Source organism: Marmota flaviventris, chromosome 1 (assembly GCF_047511675.1).
Source record: "Marmota flaviventris isolate mMarFla1 chromosome 1, mMarFla1.hap1, whole genome shotgun sequence".
Lineage (NCBI taxonomy): Eukaryota > Metazoa > Chordata > Mammalia > Rodentia > Sciuridae > Marmota > Marmota flaviventris.
In genome coordinates this window covers 96236097-96248293 of record NC_092498.1, presented here as the reverse complement: position 1 = coordinate 96248293, position 12197 = coordinate 96236097, and the positions used below count along the sequence as shown (strand labels likewise).

Below are 12197 nucleotides of genomic sequence, written 5' to 3'. Positions count from 1 at the left end.
TGGAAGAAGAGGAATGTAGGCTAATGTGAGCATAAAAACAGCTACCCTTCCCATCCATGGTGCCAGTAGGTGCTCAGACTTGGACTCAATCTGTCCAGTACCAGGAGTAGTGTAGATTTTGGCAGTCCACTTTCACAATATATTCTAAACATACAGTCATTCTACTTTTTCTGTACTCACTGTCAGCCTTTGAGAGAACAAACATTCCATTCTTCGTATGAGATTGAGCTCTGTTCTACTGGTTTATTCCTGCATATCTGAGAAATGCTCCTTCTTAGATAAAATTAGTAACCCAACATTGGGCTCTTCTGTAGACTGGTGTATATTCAACTCTACTACTGAGACATAAAAGGCATTTCCCTTATGAAAGAGGGGTTATTTCAACACACTAAGCACCCTTTCTATTAGTTTACAGAACATGACTTTCTTTTAGTTATTAATTGACAATTCAAATTCAGTCTCCCTGAACAGAGGAAGATCATGATATGAACTGACTGACAATGGAGCATGCTGGGACCTGCAAAGTCGTTCTGCATGTGACCTAGGGCCCTGTGCTTTCAGAGCTTCTCCTGTGGTCACTTCATGTCCCTGCATTGACCACCCACCCACACACACACACAAACACACACAAATCCATTTGTGTTTGTGTAATGTCATGTGCAGTCAACATCCCTAGTATCTATTTATAAGAAAGAATTCCTTTACCTCTTTGCTGTTAAATTTTATTGTTGTTGTTACTGTTCCAGGCAGTCAAACATCTTCCAGTTTGGAAGGGAGAATGTGTCAGTCACACGTTCACCTGGGTCATATGTGCCAATCACTTGTGATTTATGTGAAGCAAGTAACTATATCTACTGGTACCAATTCAAGGAGGGGAAGGCCCCACGATAGCTTCTCCACTATAAATTTTTAAATACCAAGCTTGTGGTAGAGTCAGGATTCCTTTGAGGGAAATATGATGCTTTGAAGTCCCAGATAGGAGATTTAAATTAGCAGTACAAAATGTGGAAAAAAGTGACTCCACTGTGTATTACTGTGCCTACTGGACTAGCACAATGGTTTAGATCTGCCTTTATCTGTACTCAAAATGTTACTATGTCTGCTGCTAGTACATAAATAGAGATAAATCCCCATTGCATTTCCTGCCCCTGACCTCACTGTACTCTGAACAAAGGGAAATTATGAGCCTAAACCCTCACTCCCACCCTATATTTGCCCTACTCCCCCCTCAACATCTGTACATTGCCCCCACCAGCCCACAAGACCAACCTCCTGAACTGTTCTCTCTCATCCTTGGCTAAGTATCCTGCCTGACAGTATCATTCTCTCAGCTCTCTTAGGGCCTGGTGGAGGCATTCAATGCACTGGGTTAGGAACACAAGGTCACTTAGGGTTGATCGTTATAGGTGACATCTAGGAGAGCATTGTGAAAGGCTAGTTTCATGGTGTCATTTATCCAATTGTGATCTACAGATAATATCTAGGAGTGACTGATTCATTACTCAGGATTACAAGAAATGATAGAATAAATATTTGTGCTTCATGAAGACCTCATGTCAACAGACATAATTATTTTATTGAACAAATCAATATTTCCCTCACCACCAACAATGGTGCTATTGATATGAGTGAGAGCATAGGAAAAAATATTATTATAAATATGCTACCTTTTGTATCTACTTACACATGTCAGAGAACATAACTTTAAGAAATTGAGTTTCAGAGATCTAGGTGGCTATGGTTAGTGATTCATGAAATAGGTGGCATCAGTCTGCAACACAGACAGGAACTCTGCTGGGTGTGACAAGTGTTGGTGGTTGCATGACAGCCTGAGCAGGAAGAAGGATGCAAGATAGTCCAAGGAGCAGACTGGTGACATCAGATTTCTCTTTGTCTCTGTGGTTTAATGCCTAAGATCTTTCTTACCATGCCTGCAATGGTTGACTTGGCCCCTGTGACTGATTAGTGTGAATTTCCTGTTAGTTCCCTTTTTTGTTATTGTTTGCAAATTGGTTTGCTTGAGTGTTTGGCTGTTATTTCTTGATTTCTTGGAAGGTTCAATGTTACAATTAAATAATTTAGGTTTTGGGGATTTTGTGTGGTTTGGTTTATGGGTATATTTTGTACCAGGGATTGAACTCAGGGATGCTTAACCACTGAGCTATATCCCCAGCCATATATATATATGAAAATACATACATATGTATATATTTTCTTTATGCAGCCTCTGTGTGTGTGTGTGTGTGTGTGTGTGTTTTCTTTAGACAGCCTCTTGATGATTTGCTTAGGGACTCACTAAGTTGCTGAGGCTAGCTATGAACTCATGATTCTCCTGCCTCAAGATCATGAGCCACTAGGAGTATAGGCATGCACTATCAGACCCAGCAACAGTGTAGGTTTAATGACAGAGATTCTTTGCACAGTGACTCCATTTTGGTTACTCTGTTAATCTCCTAGTACACAAACACAAGCTCCATCTCTATAGTTGGCCTTCCATGAATTTTGCTTACATTCTTCTCATTGAATTTAGCATACAATCTGTTCTCTTCTCAAAGAACAAATCTAAACTTTCTATCTACTTCTACCCTCTTTTGTGGGCACAGGCCATTAAAAGTTTCTATTAAATTATCATTTTTCTCAATAAATAAAACTAAAATCTCTTTGATGAACAACCATATAAGGATATTGTATTTTTAAATCAAAAAGTCATGCAGGAAAGTGCAATTGCAGCCTATTCAACCATGTTAGTGTTGTAAAATTAATCCAGATAAGAGGAAACTGAACAGGAAGACATCAAAGTGCTGGAGGGCTTGGCTGTGACTATCAAGAGACATAAGTTTGTAGAAAATAAATTTTGTAGTAAATTTTAAATTTCATGTTCTCAAATTTCTTTTGTTAATGGTAGAGAGAAATGCAATAGATTCTGAAAGGGTGTGAATTTTACTCTAATAGTCTTGCTTATTTGTCTTAACAATTTTTATTTTATTTATTGATTCTTTAATTATTCTGTGTATGTATTCATATTAACTATAACTAAAGGCAGTTTTATATCTACTCTACATTCCTAACTTCTATTAATTTTGCATTCTTAATGTCCTGGTTGAGACTTCTGATGCAATATTTAATAGGAGAGAAGTGACTTGAATTCTTTTCTTAGTCTTCATCTCAAAGAGAAAGATCCAGGCTATTTTTAGAATCTAATAGAGAAAAGACCATAAGCTGATAATGGCCCTGCTCAAGCCATGAACAACCAGAGAGGGTGAGTGCAGGACGTGTCCCACTAGCATTTCTCACTATTGGTGCTATTAGTCTAGGAATATTCATAAAACATTTCTCAGAAATATAACCATGCATCCTTCCTCCCTTCATCTTGTGGATAGATTTGTGTATCTATCTCCTCTCTCTGAGGCCTCTTCTTCCCACTTTTATTTCTCTTACAAATTAAATTCTCGCCTCAGAGAATTGGCTCAAGATCTCACCTGACCTCAACCACCTGTCATGTTATGGCTCATGGCAGCAGTTTGAGACCAGGGGTCACCCTGGGCTCCGGTCCGCCTGATCAGGACATGGAGCCACACGAGGTTGCCTCACTGTCTTGTAGGACTTACTGTTTCCAGGTAAGTCTCCTACCTTCTTGCAGTGTGGTATCAGCAGAAGTTTTCAGTATATATTCAACAACTCCTGGGACACATAAAGATGTGTTATTTTAACATATCAAACAGTCTTTTCCAATAGGATCCAGCCTGTAACTTTCCTTCAATTATTAATTGACAGATCAGATTCAGTCTCACTGAAGAGAGGAAGGATCAAGATATAAACCGACTGGCAATGGAGCATGCTGGGCCCTGCAAAGTCATCCTGCATGTGACATAGTGTCCTGTGCTTTCAGAGCTGCTCCTGTGGCAGCATAATGTCCGTCCCCTGACCCCCACTTCTGACACACATCCATTTGTGTTGGAGTAGTGTCATTTGCAGCCAACATCCCTAGTCTCTTTTAATAAAGTAGATCCAAGGTTTATCTGATTTGCAGTTGGTGGTCACCTCAAAGTCAATATACAGATGTAAGTAGGTGGTATAGGCCATAATAAAGAAGTTTCATCTCAAGACACAATCATGGCAGCAGCAGCAACTCTAAAATTCAGAGACCTGAAGTTCCAGAAGACAGGCATTTTCATCCAGGGTTCTGCCTCCCACTATGCTTGTGCTAACCTTCTTCACCTCTGAGCTCTCCAGACTCCTGGCTTCTCCTCCTCTGCAAAGGGCCTGCCCTCAGGGGCCAAAAGGTGGCACTAGAGAGAGGGGCAGAAGCAGAGAGGCAGGGGCTCCTCCCAGCACAACCCTTTCTGGGTAAACAGCTGGGTTTTCTTCTCAGGAAGCTCCTTAGTTACTTCTCCTTGCCTCTGATTCAGTCAGGAGGATCAGCTCTAAGTCACTGTTGGAGGTATCACTTCCATTTTGAGCGGACTTGGAGTGTTGGGAGGCTTTTCTTCTCCTCTTATTGTCTGGTCCTTTTCTTTCTAAGCCCCTGGGAAGAAGGAATGCTGTGGGCTCTAGCCCTACTTCTTCTAGCCATCCTGCCTCCTGGTAAGTATGTAGCAATGATGCTCATGTGATGTAGTTTTCCCCCATAGGCAAGCCATAGTAAAGAACTCACATCCCCCTTACTCATTATTTTTGTTGTTGTTGTTGTTGTTGTTATCCGTGCAGGCAGTCAAACATCTTCCAGTCTGGAAGGCAGAATAAGGTCAGTCATCAGGTCACCTGGATCATATGTAATAATCATCTGTGAATTTCGTGAAGCAAATAAATATATCCACTGGTACCAATTCAAGGAGGGGAAGTCCCCAAGACGAATTCTCTACTATGATATTTTCAATTTTAAGTTGGACTCAGGAATAAATTCAAGGAAATATGAGGCTGATAAAGGCAAAGATAGAAGATGTTTATAGTAAGAAATCTAGAAAGAAGTGACTCTGCTGTGTATTACTGTGCCTACTGGATGGCACAGTGGTTTAGACTGGCCCTTGTCTATGCTCAAAATTGTGCTGTGTCTGTTCTGGGTATACCACTTAGACTAGCCCCCATCTCACTTCCTGCTCTGACCTCACTATACTCTGAACAAAGTGAAATAATGAGCCTGCACCCTAAATCCCACCCTATATGTATCCCACTCTCCCCTCAACACCTGGCCATTGTGCCCACCTGATCCCCAAGACCAACCTCCTGAACTGCTATCTTTCCCCTTGGCCAAGCATCCTGGCTGACAGCATCATTCTCTCAGCTCTACAAGGGCCTGGTGGAGGCACATTCAATGTGCTGGCTAGGAACACAAGATCATTAAGGGTTGATCAGTTACAGGTGAAATTTAGCAAAGCTTTATGGAAGGCTAGTTGTATGGTGTCATTTATCTAACCATGATCTAGATATAATACCTGGGTATGACTCTGCTTCAGTACTCAGGATCATGAGAAATTATAGAATAAAATATTTGGGCTTCATGAAGACCTCATGCATGTATTCATAATTATTTTTTAAACAAATAAATATTTCTTTCACCATAACCAACCATTTACTGCTGGTATAAGTGAGAATTTAGGAAAAGGTGAATAGGCTACCTTTTGTACCTACTTACACATGTCAGAAGTCATAACTTCAAAAAAATTGAATTGCAAAAAGCTACTTGGCTATTGTTAGTGATTCATGAACCAACACAGACTGGAGCTCTGCTAGGTGTGACAAGTGGTGGTGGCTGCATGACAGCCGAAGTTGGAACAAAGATGCAGCAAGATAGTGCAAGGCGCAGATTGGTGACCTCAGGTTTCTTTCCTTGTCTGTGTGATTTAAATACTAATGACTTCTTTACCATGCCTGTAACTGTTGACTGGGCCCATATGTTTAGTTGATGTGAATCTCCTATTAATCTGTTTATTTTGATATTGTTCATGATCTGGCTTGAGTCTTTGGCTGTTGTTTCCTGATTTCTTGGAAGTTTCCATCTTACAATTAAGCAGCTTAGGTTTAATGACAGGGATTCTTTGCAAAGTGACTTCATTTTGGATTAATATGTTAATCTCCTAGTACACAAGCACAAGCTTCATCTGTATAACAGCCTCCTGAATATTTTGTTTAATGTATCTCATGTTTAAATTCAGCCTACAGTTAACCTATTCTCTTCAAAAAGAACCAAGCTAAACCTTTTATCCACATCTATCCTCTTTTCTGAACATAGCCAAGACATTAACGAGAGTTTCCATCAAATTATCATTTTTCTCAGTAATAGTAACTACAATACCATTGATGAACAACCATGTAAAGAATAGTGTATATTTAAATAAAAAGAATCATACTAGGAAAGTGTGATCACTGACTATTTAGCCATGTTTAGTGTTATAAAATTAATCCAGAAAATGAACAAGGAGATATGGCAAACCTGGAGGGTTTGGCTATGACTATGAAGGGAAATAGGTTTGTAGAAATTTTAAATTTCATGTTCCAAAATTTCTTTTGTTAATGGTATAGAAAATTGCAATAGATTCTGAAAGGTATGTATAGATTTGCTGAATTGTCTTATTAATTTTTATTTTTTGATTGATTCTTTAATTTTTCTGTGTATATATTCATGTTAACTGTAACTAAAGGCAGTTTTATATCTACTCAACATCCCTAACTTTTATTAATTTTGCATTCTTAATGCCCTGGTTGAGACTTCTGGCGCAATACTTAATAGAAGTGCAGTGGACAGGCATCCTTGTCTTAGTCTTCATCTCAAAAGGAAAGATCCAGGTGTTTCAGACCCATTTATGTCATACAGTGACCATTTCCTGCATAGGTTTGTGTGCCTTGTTACTTATTCATATTTCAGTTTGAGTTTCTTTGTAAAGTTCTTCCATTTTCCCTCAAAAGATCTGGAATTGGTATTGCTAGCTTCATTCTTAGGTATCTTACAGTACTTATTGCTTTGTGCATGGTAAAATTGTGTTATGTACTTCTCACTCTTTATTGCTATGATATAGAAATGCTATAATTTCTGTGATTATTTTCCATGTTCTCATTTCAAGTGCTAAATTCTTCCTACATTACAGAATCATTCAAGTTGAGATTCTCCAGACTATGCAAATGTCATTCATGATCATAAACATCTCTTTCTTTTTCCTAACTTTAATGGAAATATTTCTAATACTTGATTGTGTTTGCTAGAGGTTTTGGAAGATGACCACCTGCATAAGAAGCAACTGGGATGCTTTTAATAAAAAAAGTGGAGTTGGCACCCAACACAATGAGTCTAAATCTAGGAATGGAAACTGGAAATGTACACTTTTAAATAACTATAACTGCTGAAACTCATTAAAAGTGACTTGCAATCAGCACCACCTTGATGATGCCATGTGCTAATACAGCCCTTGCTGCTTTCTCCTTTCCACTGAGAATGTCTACTTGTCAATTGTCCACCTTTGCTCAGGATGCAGCCAGAGGGATAGTCACTGTATATGAATACCTTCAATTTGACAAGTGCACTGAGTCCCTAATTTGTGTATCCCTTTGCCAAGAGCAAAGTGTTTTTATTTCTGTAGCATTATAATCATTGTGACTTTTTGATAGGCAGCTTGTTTTGCTGTTCTGGCTTTTCAAAAATCTCTTCACCTCATTTTTCCAATGAATAAACCCCCAATATATATTACACATGCAAAATTAGAAATGCTTTGTGTATATTATGAAGCATATACAAAAATAAACAAGTTTAAAAAATAGGTTATAAATACAATTAGTGATTGTTTTAGTTAGCTTTTTCCTTGTTGTGACCAAAAGACCTGACAAGCACAATTTTAGAAGAGGAAACTTTTATTTGGAGGCTCTTAAGAAAGCCCCCAAATAAACTTTTTTCAGTCATGTCAGTCCACAGCCAGTCAGCTTCATTGTTCTGGGTCCAAAGCATGGCAGAACATCATTGCAGAATAGTGTGATAGAGGAAAGTGGCTCAGGACATGAATACCATGAAGCAGAATGGGAGAGAGAATGTGAGGGAGGGAGAGAGTGAGAGAGTTCCCCTCACCATAGACAAAATATAAACCCCAGAGGCATGATCCTAATGACCCTCCTCCCCCATCCACACCTTCCTGTATATAGTCACCACCCAGTTAATCCCTATTAGGTTAAGGCTCTCATAGCCCAACCATTTTACCTCTCGTGTCTTGCATTGTCTCACACATGAGCTTTTGGGGGACACCTCGTATCTTACCATAACAGAGTGGGTATTCCAATCCTGCCTAAGCTGCTCCTCCTGTGTGACATGGAAGGAATAACCAGCATTTGTTTTCTCTTTACAGTGAGTGGCAGAGAGACCCCTGGAACAAGACCTCCCTCTGTCTTCAAGTTTCAAGCTTTAGTGACTCCTTAGCCAGGTGGGAATTTATACTGCATGACCTACAATTTTTTTTAAATGTGTTGCCTATCTCACATCTCTTATGAAAGGTATTAACTAAAAATCAGAAGACCAATGGTGCTTTTAAGAACGTGAAGAAAAGGAAATTGTTAGGCATTGTTGGTAGTACTGTAAATTGTGTATCATTATGGAAAATGTTATGGAAGTTCTTCCTAAAATGAAAAGCAGAAGTTCTAGAAGGTGTGAGGTAGGGGAAAGAGGCAGGCAGAGTAGCAAAATGGCAAGGGTCAATAAGGAGGATGGTTGACAAGACCAACATTTGAGGTATGCTCCACTGTTTTAGGTGCTCTAGCACGGCAACAACAAAACATGTTTCCCAAAAGGGACAAAAGACTCCATTTATATAAAAAAGACAACTTCACCATTCAGCCTGGGCACGCACATAGGACAATTAGAATCTCAAGAGCAGGTTACAGGGGTCAGTCAACAAGGTCCCACACTTAGCATCCAGATCTTCACACAGCATGTCTGTGTGTCCTGTTCTGCTCTTCCCACCAACTGCATGGCTTCCCCAAGCAATTTGAGGTCTGGGTCCACCAGAATGGTTTCCTCTGGAACAACAGCTGGAGGACACAGTTTGGGAACACATGTGGTTCCCTCATTCAACCATATGTTTTCTTTTATTGGAAACCATAAGGGTCTTTCTGAGAATCTCTCAAACCCTTGCTAAAGGCTAAGAAAGCCCACCCTGGCTTTTCCAGGACTTCATCCTGCCCAAGAGAGGTGCCCCAATACGTTTTTTAAAAAAATATCTTTATTATTATTTTTATGTGCCAGTGCCTTATGCATGCCAGGTGAGCACGCTACCAGTTGAGCCACATCCCCAGCCCCCCAATACTTTTTAACTATGTGTTTAATTTAGATGAATATGCCCTACACTATCTGGAGGCGAGAATACCAGGAAAAGTTGTGGAGGAAAGGAAAAAATATGTAGGAAAAAAAATGTCCTTGAAATGAATGTGTGACTGGCTGCAGGTTTGGTGCAGATTTTCTCAAGTAATTAATAAGAGTGAGAATAGCAATTGAAAGAAACAATTGTATATACTGACAACAAAATGTAAAATTTATTTTCATAACAACATGGGTGGCATAGATTTTTATCCCCCAAAGAAATATTTTCTTGCAGCTGGAAATCTGGAAGAGAGAGAGACAAAAAGAGAAAGCAAAAAAAAAAAAGCCATTATTTCACTACCCCATCGCCCACCATCTGTATTGCGTCTCTTTCTACTGATTATTTCTCTCTGCCAATGTTGACACGTCTGTCAATATCTAATACCTCATTTGGGCTTAATGTCTATAGAAGATGTAAATGGTAGTGCCAGAATATTCTTTTATCAAAAAATTCCATTACCTTTATATGTCACCACCAAGTCATTAACCCAGCACAACCAAAAGCTGCCTTTGGAGACATTGGAAAATGAACCTCAGATGCTGTGTGCAAGCCTGGCACTCAGGTGCTACCTCAGGTGCTGAGTCTGGTCATGAGAACCCAAGGACCCACAACTGCCTTTCAGAGCCAAGCCCCTTCCTACCAGGTCCACTGCCTTCTCCTTGTGGCCGTCTTCCTGATTACTTACAAGGTCCTTGGAGCCACTAGCATAACTGAACATGAACCTGCAGTTTCCATGGAGTAAAGGCTAAGTGTGTCTCTCAAGCATCGTTTCACATGTTCCTTGACCTGTGCTTCCCCAAACCCTCTCTTCTCCATTTCTGATGTCCTAGTAACCTCCTGGTCCTACCTTTATGTCCTACCTATGCACTGGTCTTATTTAGGTCTCTGCTACTTGGAATACACACACACACACACACACACACACACACACACACACACACACACCACCTGATTAGCTAAAACATATAATACACTAAAATTTCCACTGCATGTGGTCCCCAGAGATCACCTACTGCAACCTGTCCAATTTCAAGGTTAAACAATCATAACCCACATTTCTAGAGAGTTTTTTTTATGTATTTATGACTATATTACACACTTTGCTTACAGGATTCCACTGACACACAAAGCAACTCCCTGGCATCCCTTCTCACAGAGGGGATAAAAGAGGCAAAATAACTTGTCCAAGAGCAAACAACTCTTTTGTCATTTCAGGACACTGAAAGTCTCTGACAAAACCACAGAATGACATGCTCCTATTCAGATCAGATAGAGTATGTATTTTTGTCAGGGACAGCTTTTCAGTGCTTGTCCTTGCCCCAAAGCAAGCAGCACATACATAGTTGTATTCCTGTAGAGTGTCTTAACAAAGACAGGGTAGTTCTACAGGAATACTTGCCTTTATCTCCCAAGCTTCATTTCTGCTCGGTGTTCAGTCTCTGACAAGTTACCGAAAATAACAGCTGGCCTTTAACATTTCTAAACTGAGGATATTGATATTTATCCCACTAGGCTATTTTCAGAATCAAATAGAGGAAAGACCATAAGCTAATAATGGCACAGCCCAAGCCCCTGCACAACCAGGGGGTGTAGGAATGCAGGAGGTGTCCCACCAGCATTTTTCACTATTGGTGCTATACTCTAGGAACGTTCATAAAATATTTATCAGAACTCTAACCATGCATAATCCCTCCCTTCACCTTGTGGATAGATTTGTGTATCTATCTCCTCTCTCTGGGGCCTCTTATTACCTATCTTATTTCTCTTACCAATTAAATCCTTGCACCAGAGAATTGGTCAGGATCTCACCTGGACTCAACCACACACCATGTTGTGGCTTATGGCATCAGTTTGAGACCAGGGGTGACCCTGGGTTCCTGTCCCCCTGGTCAGGAAATGGAGTCATGCTAGGTGGCCTAACTGTCTTTTGGGACTTACTGTTTCCAGGTAAGACCTCCACCTTCTTGCAGGGTGGTGTCTACAGAGCTTTCCAGCTATCAATCCAGGTGCCAGTGGCTCAATCAGGTGCCAGTGATCAATCCAGGTGCCAGTGGCTCCATGTGGTTGGTGACCCCTTGAAACAGTGCTACTGCAATGGTTCAAGCTGATATGGGCTATAGTTCTAAAATACAAACCATATTTTAAGATTTAGAGTAACAAATAACCATTATGCCTCTTCTGAAGAAGGCATGAACAAAATATTTTGCAGAACATTTCAAGGATGAAAGACTCTGAATTTCCTGCTGAATTGTGGAAAAGCTGAGACGTGGAGGCTACCCTTGTTCCCAGCTTTGGAATTCTTAGAAGAGCCCCATATCAGTACTCTCTATTAAACCCTTATGTCAAGGATAAGATCTTGCATGTAAAATAACTCAAAAACCTTTCTATTGATTGAATGTTGGTGTGATTCTATTTTGGACATATTGCACTATAAAGCAATAATATTAAAACTAATTTTAAATGGCTCCTTTTTCTTTTTTAATGCACTAATTGGAGAATTTTAAATCTGTCACTAACGCTAGTTACCCACAATTATATCTACAGGAAACTATTATTGGAGATGCATTATTTAAGAATTTCACTGCCTTCCTTAAAGAATGCACATATAAAATATTTTGCAAAAGATTTTCCAAGATGAAAGACTCTGGATTTACTATCAAAGTATTGAAAACCTGATACAGGGAGCCTACTCTTGTTTTCAGCTTCCAATTTCTTGTACCAAGGATTCTTCTTGTGGCAGTAGAGTCAGCAAGTGGAAGCTTAGGTAAAAATTGCCTTCTTCCAATGCCTCATCCATGGAAGGAGGGTGCAGGAATTGATCAAATAAGCTACTCCTCATGGCAAGCGGATTTGCTAAATTCTAGG

General features: G+C 39.8%; 1 long non-coding RNA gene across 1 annotated transcript; it reads left to right on the top strand.

Annotated features, from left to right (window-relative positions):
• Positions 1 to 4398: 4398 nt before the first annotated feature.
• Positions 4399 to 11786, top strand: LOC117794564 (uncharacterized). Its single transcript, XR_004618456.1, has 3 exons — positions 4399 to 4584; positions 8325 to 8399; positions 11542 to 11786. It is a non-coding gene; the product is annotated as an uncharacterized lncRNA (long non-coding RNA).
• The last annotated feature ends 411 nt before the right edge of the window (positions 11787 to 12197 follow it).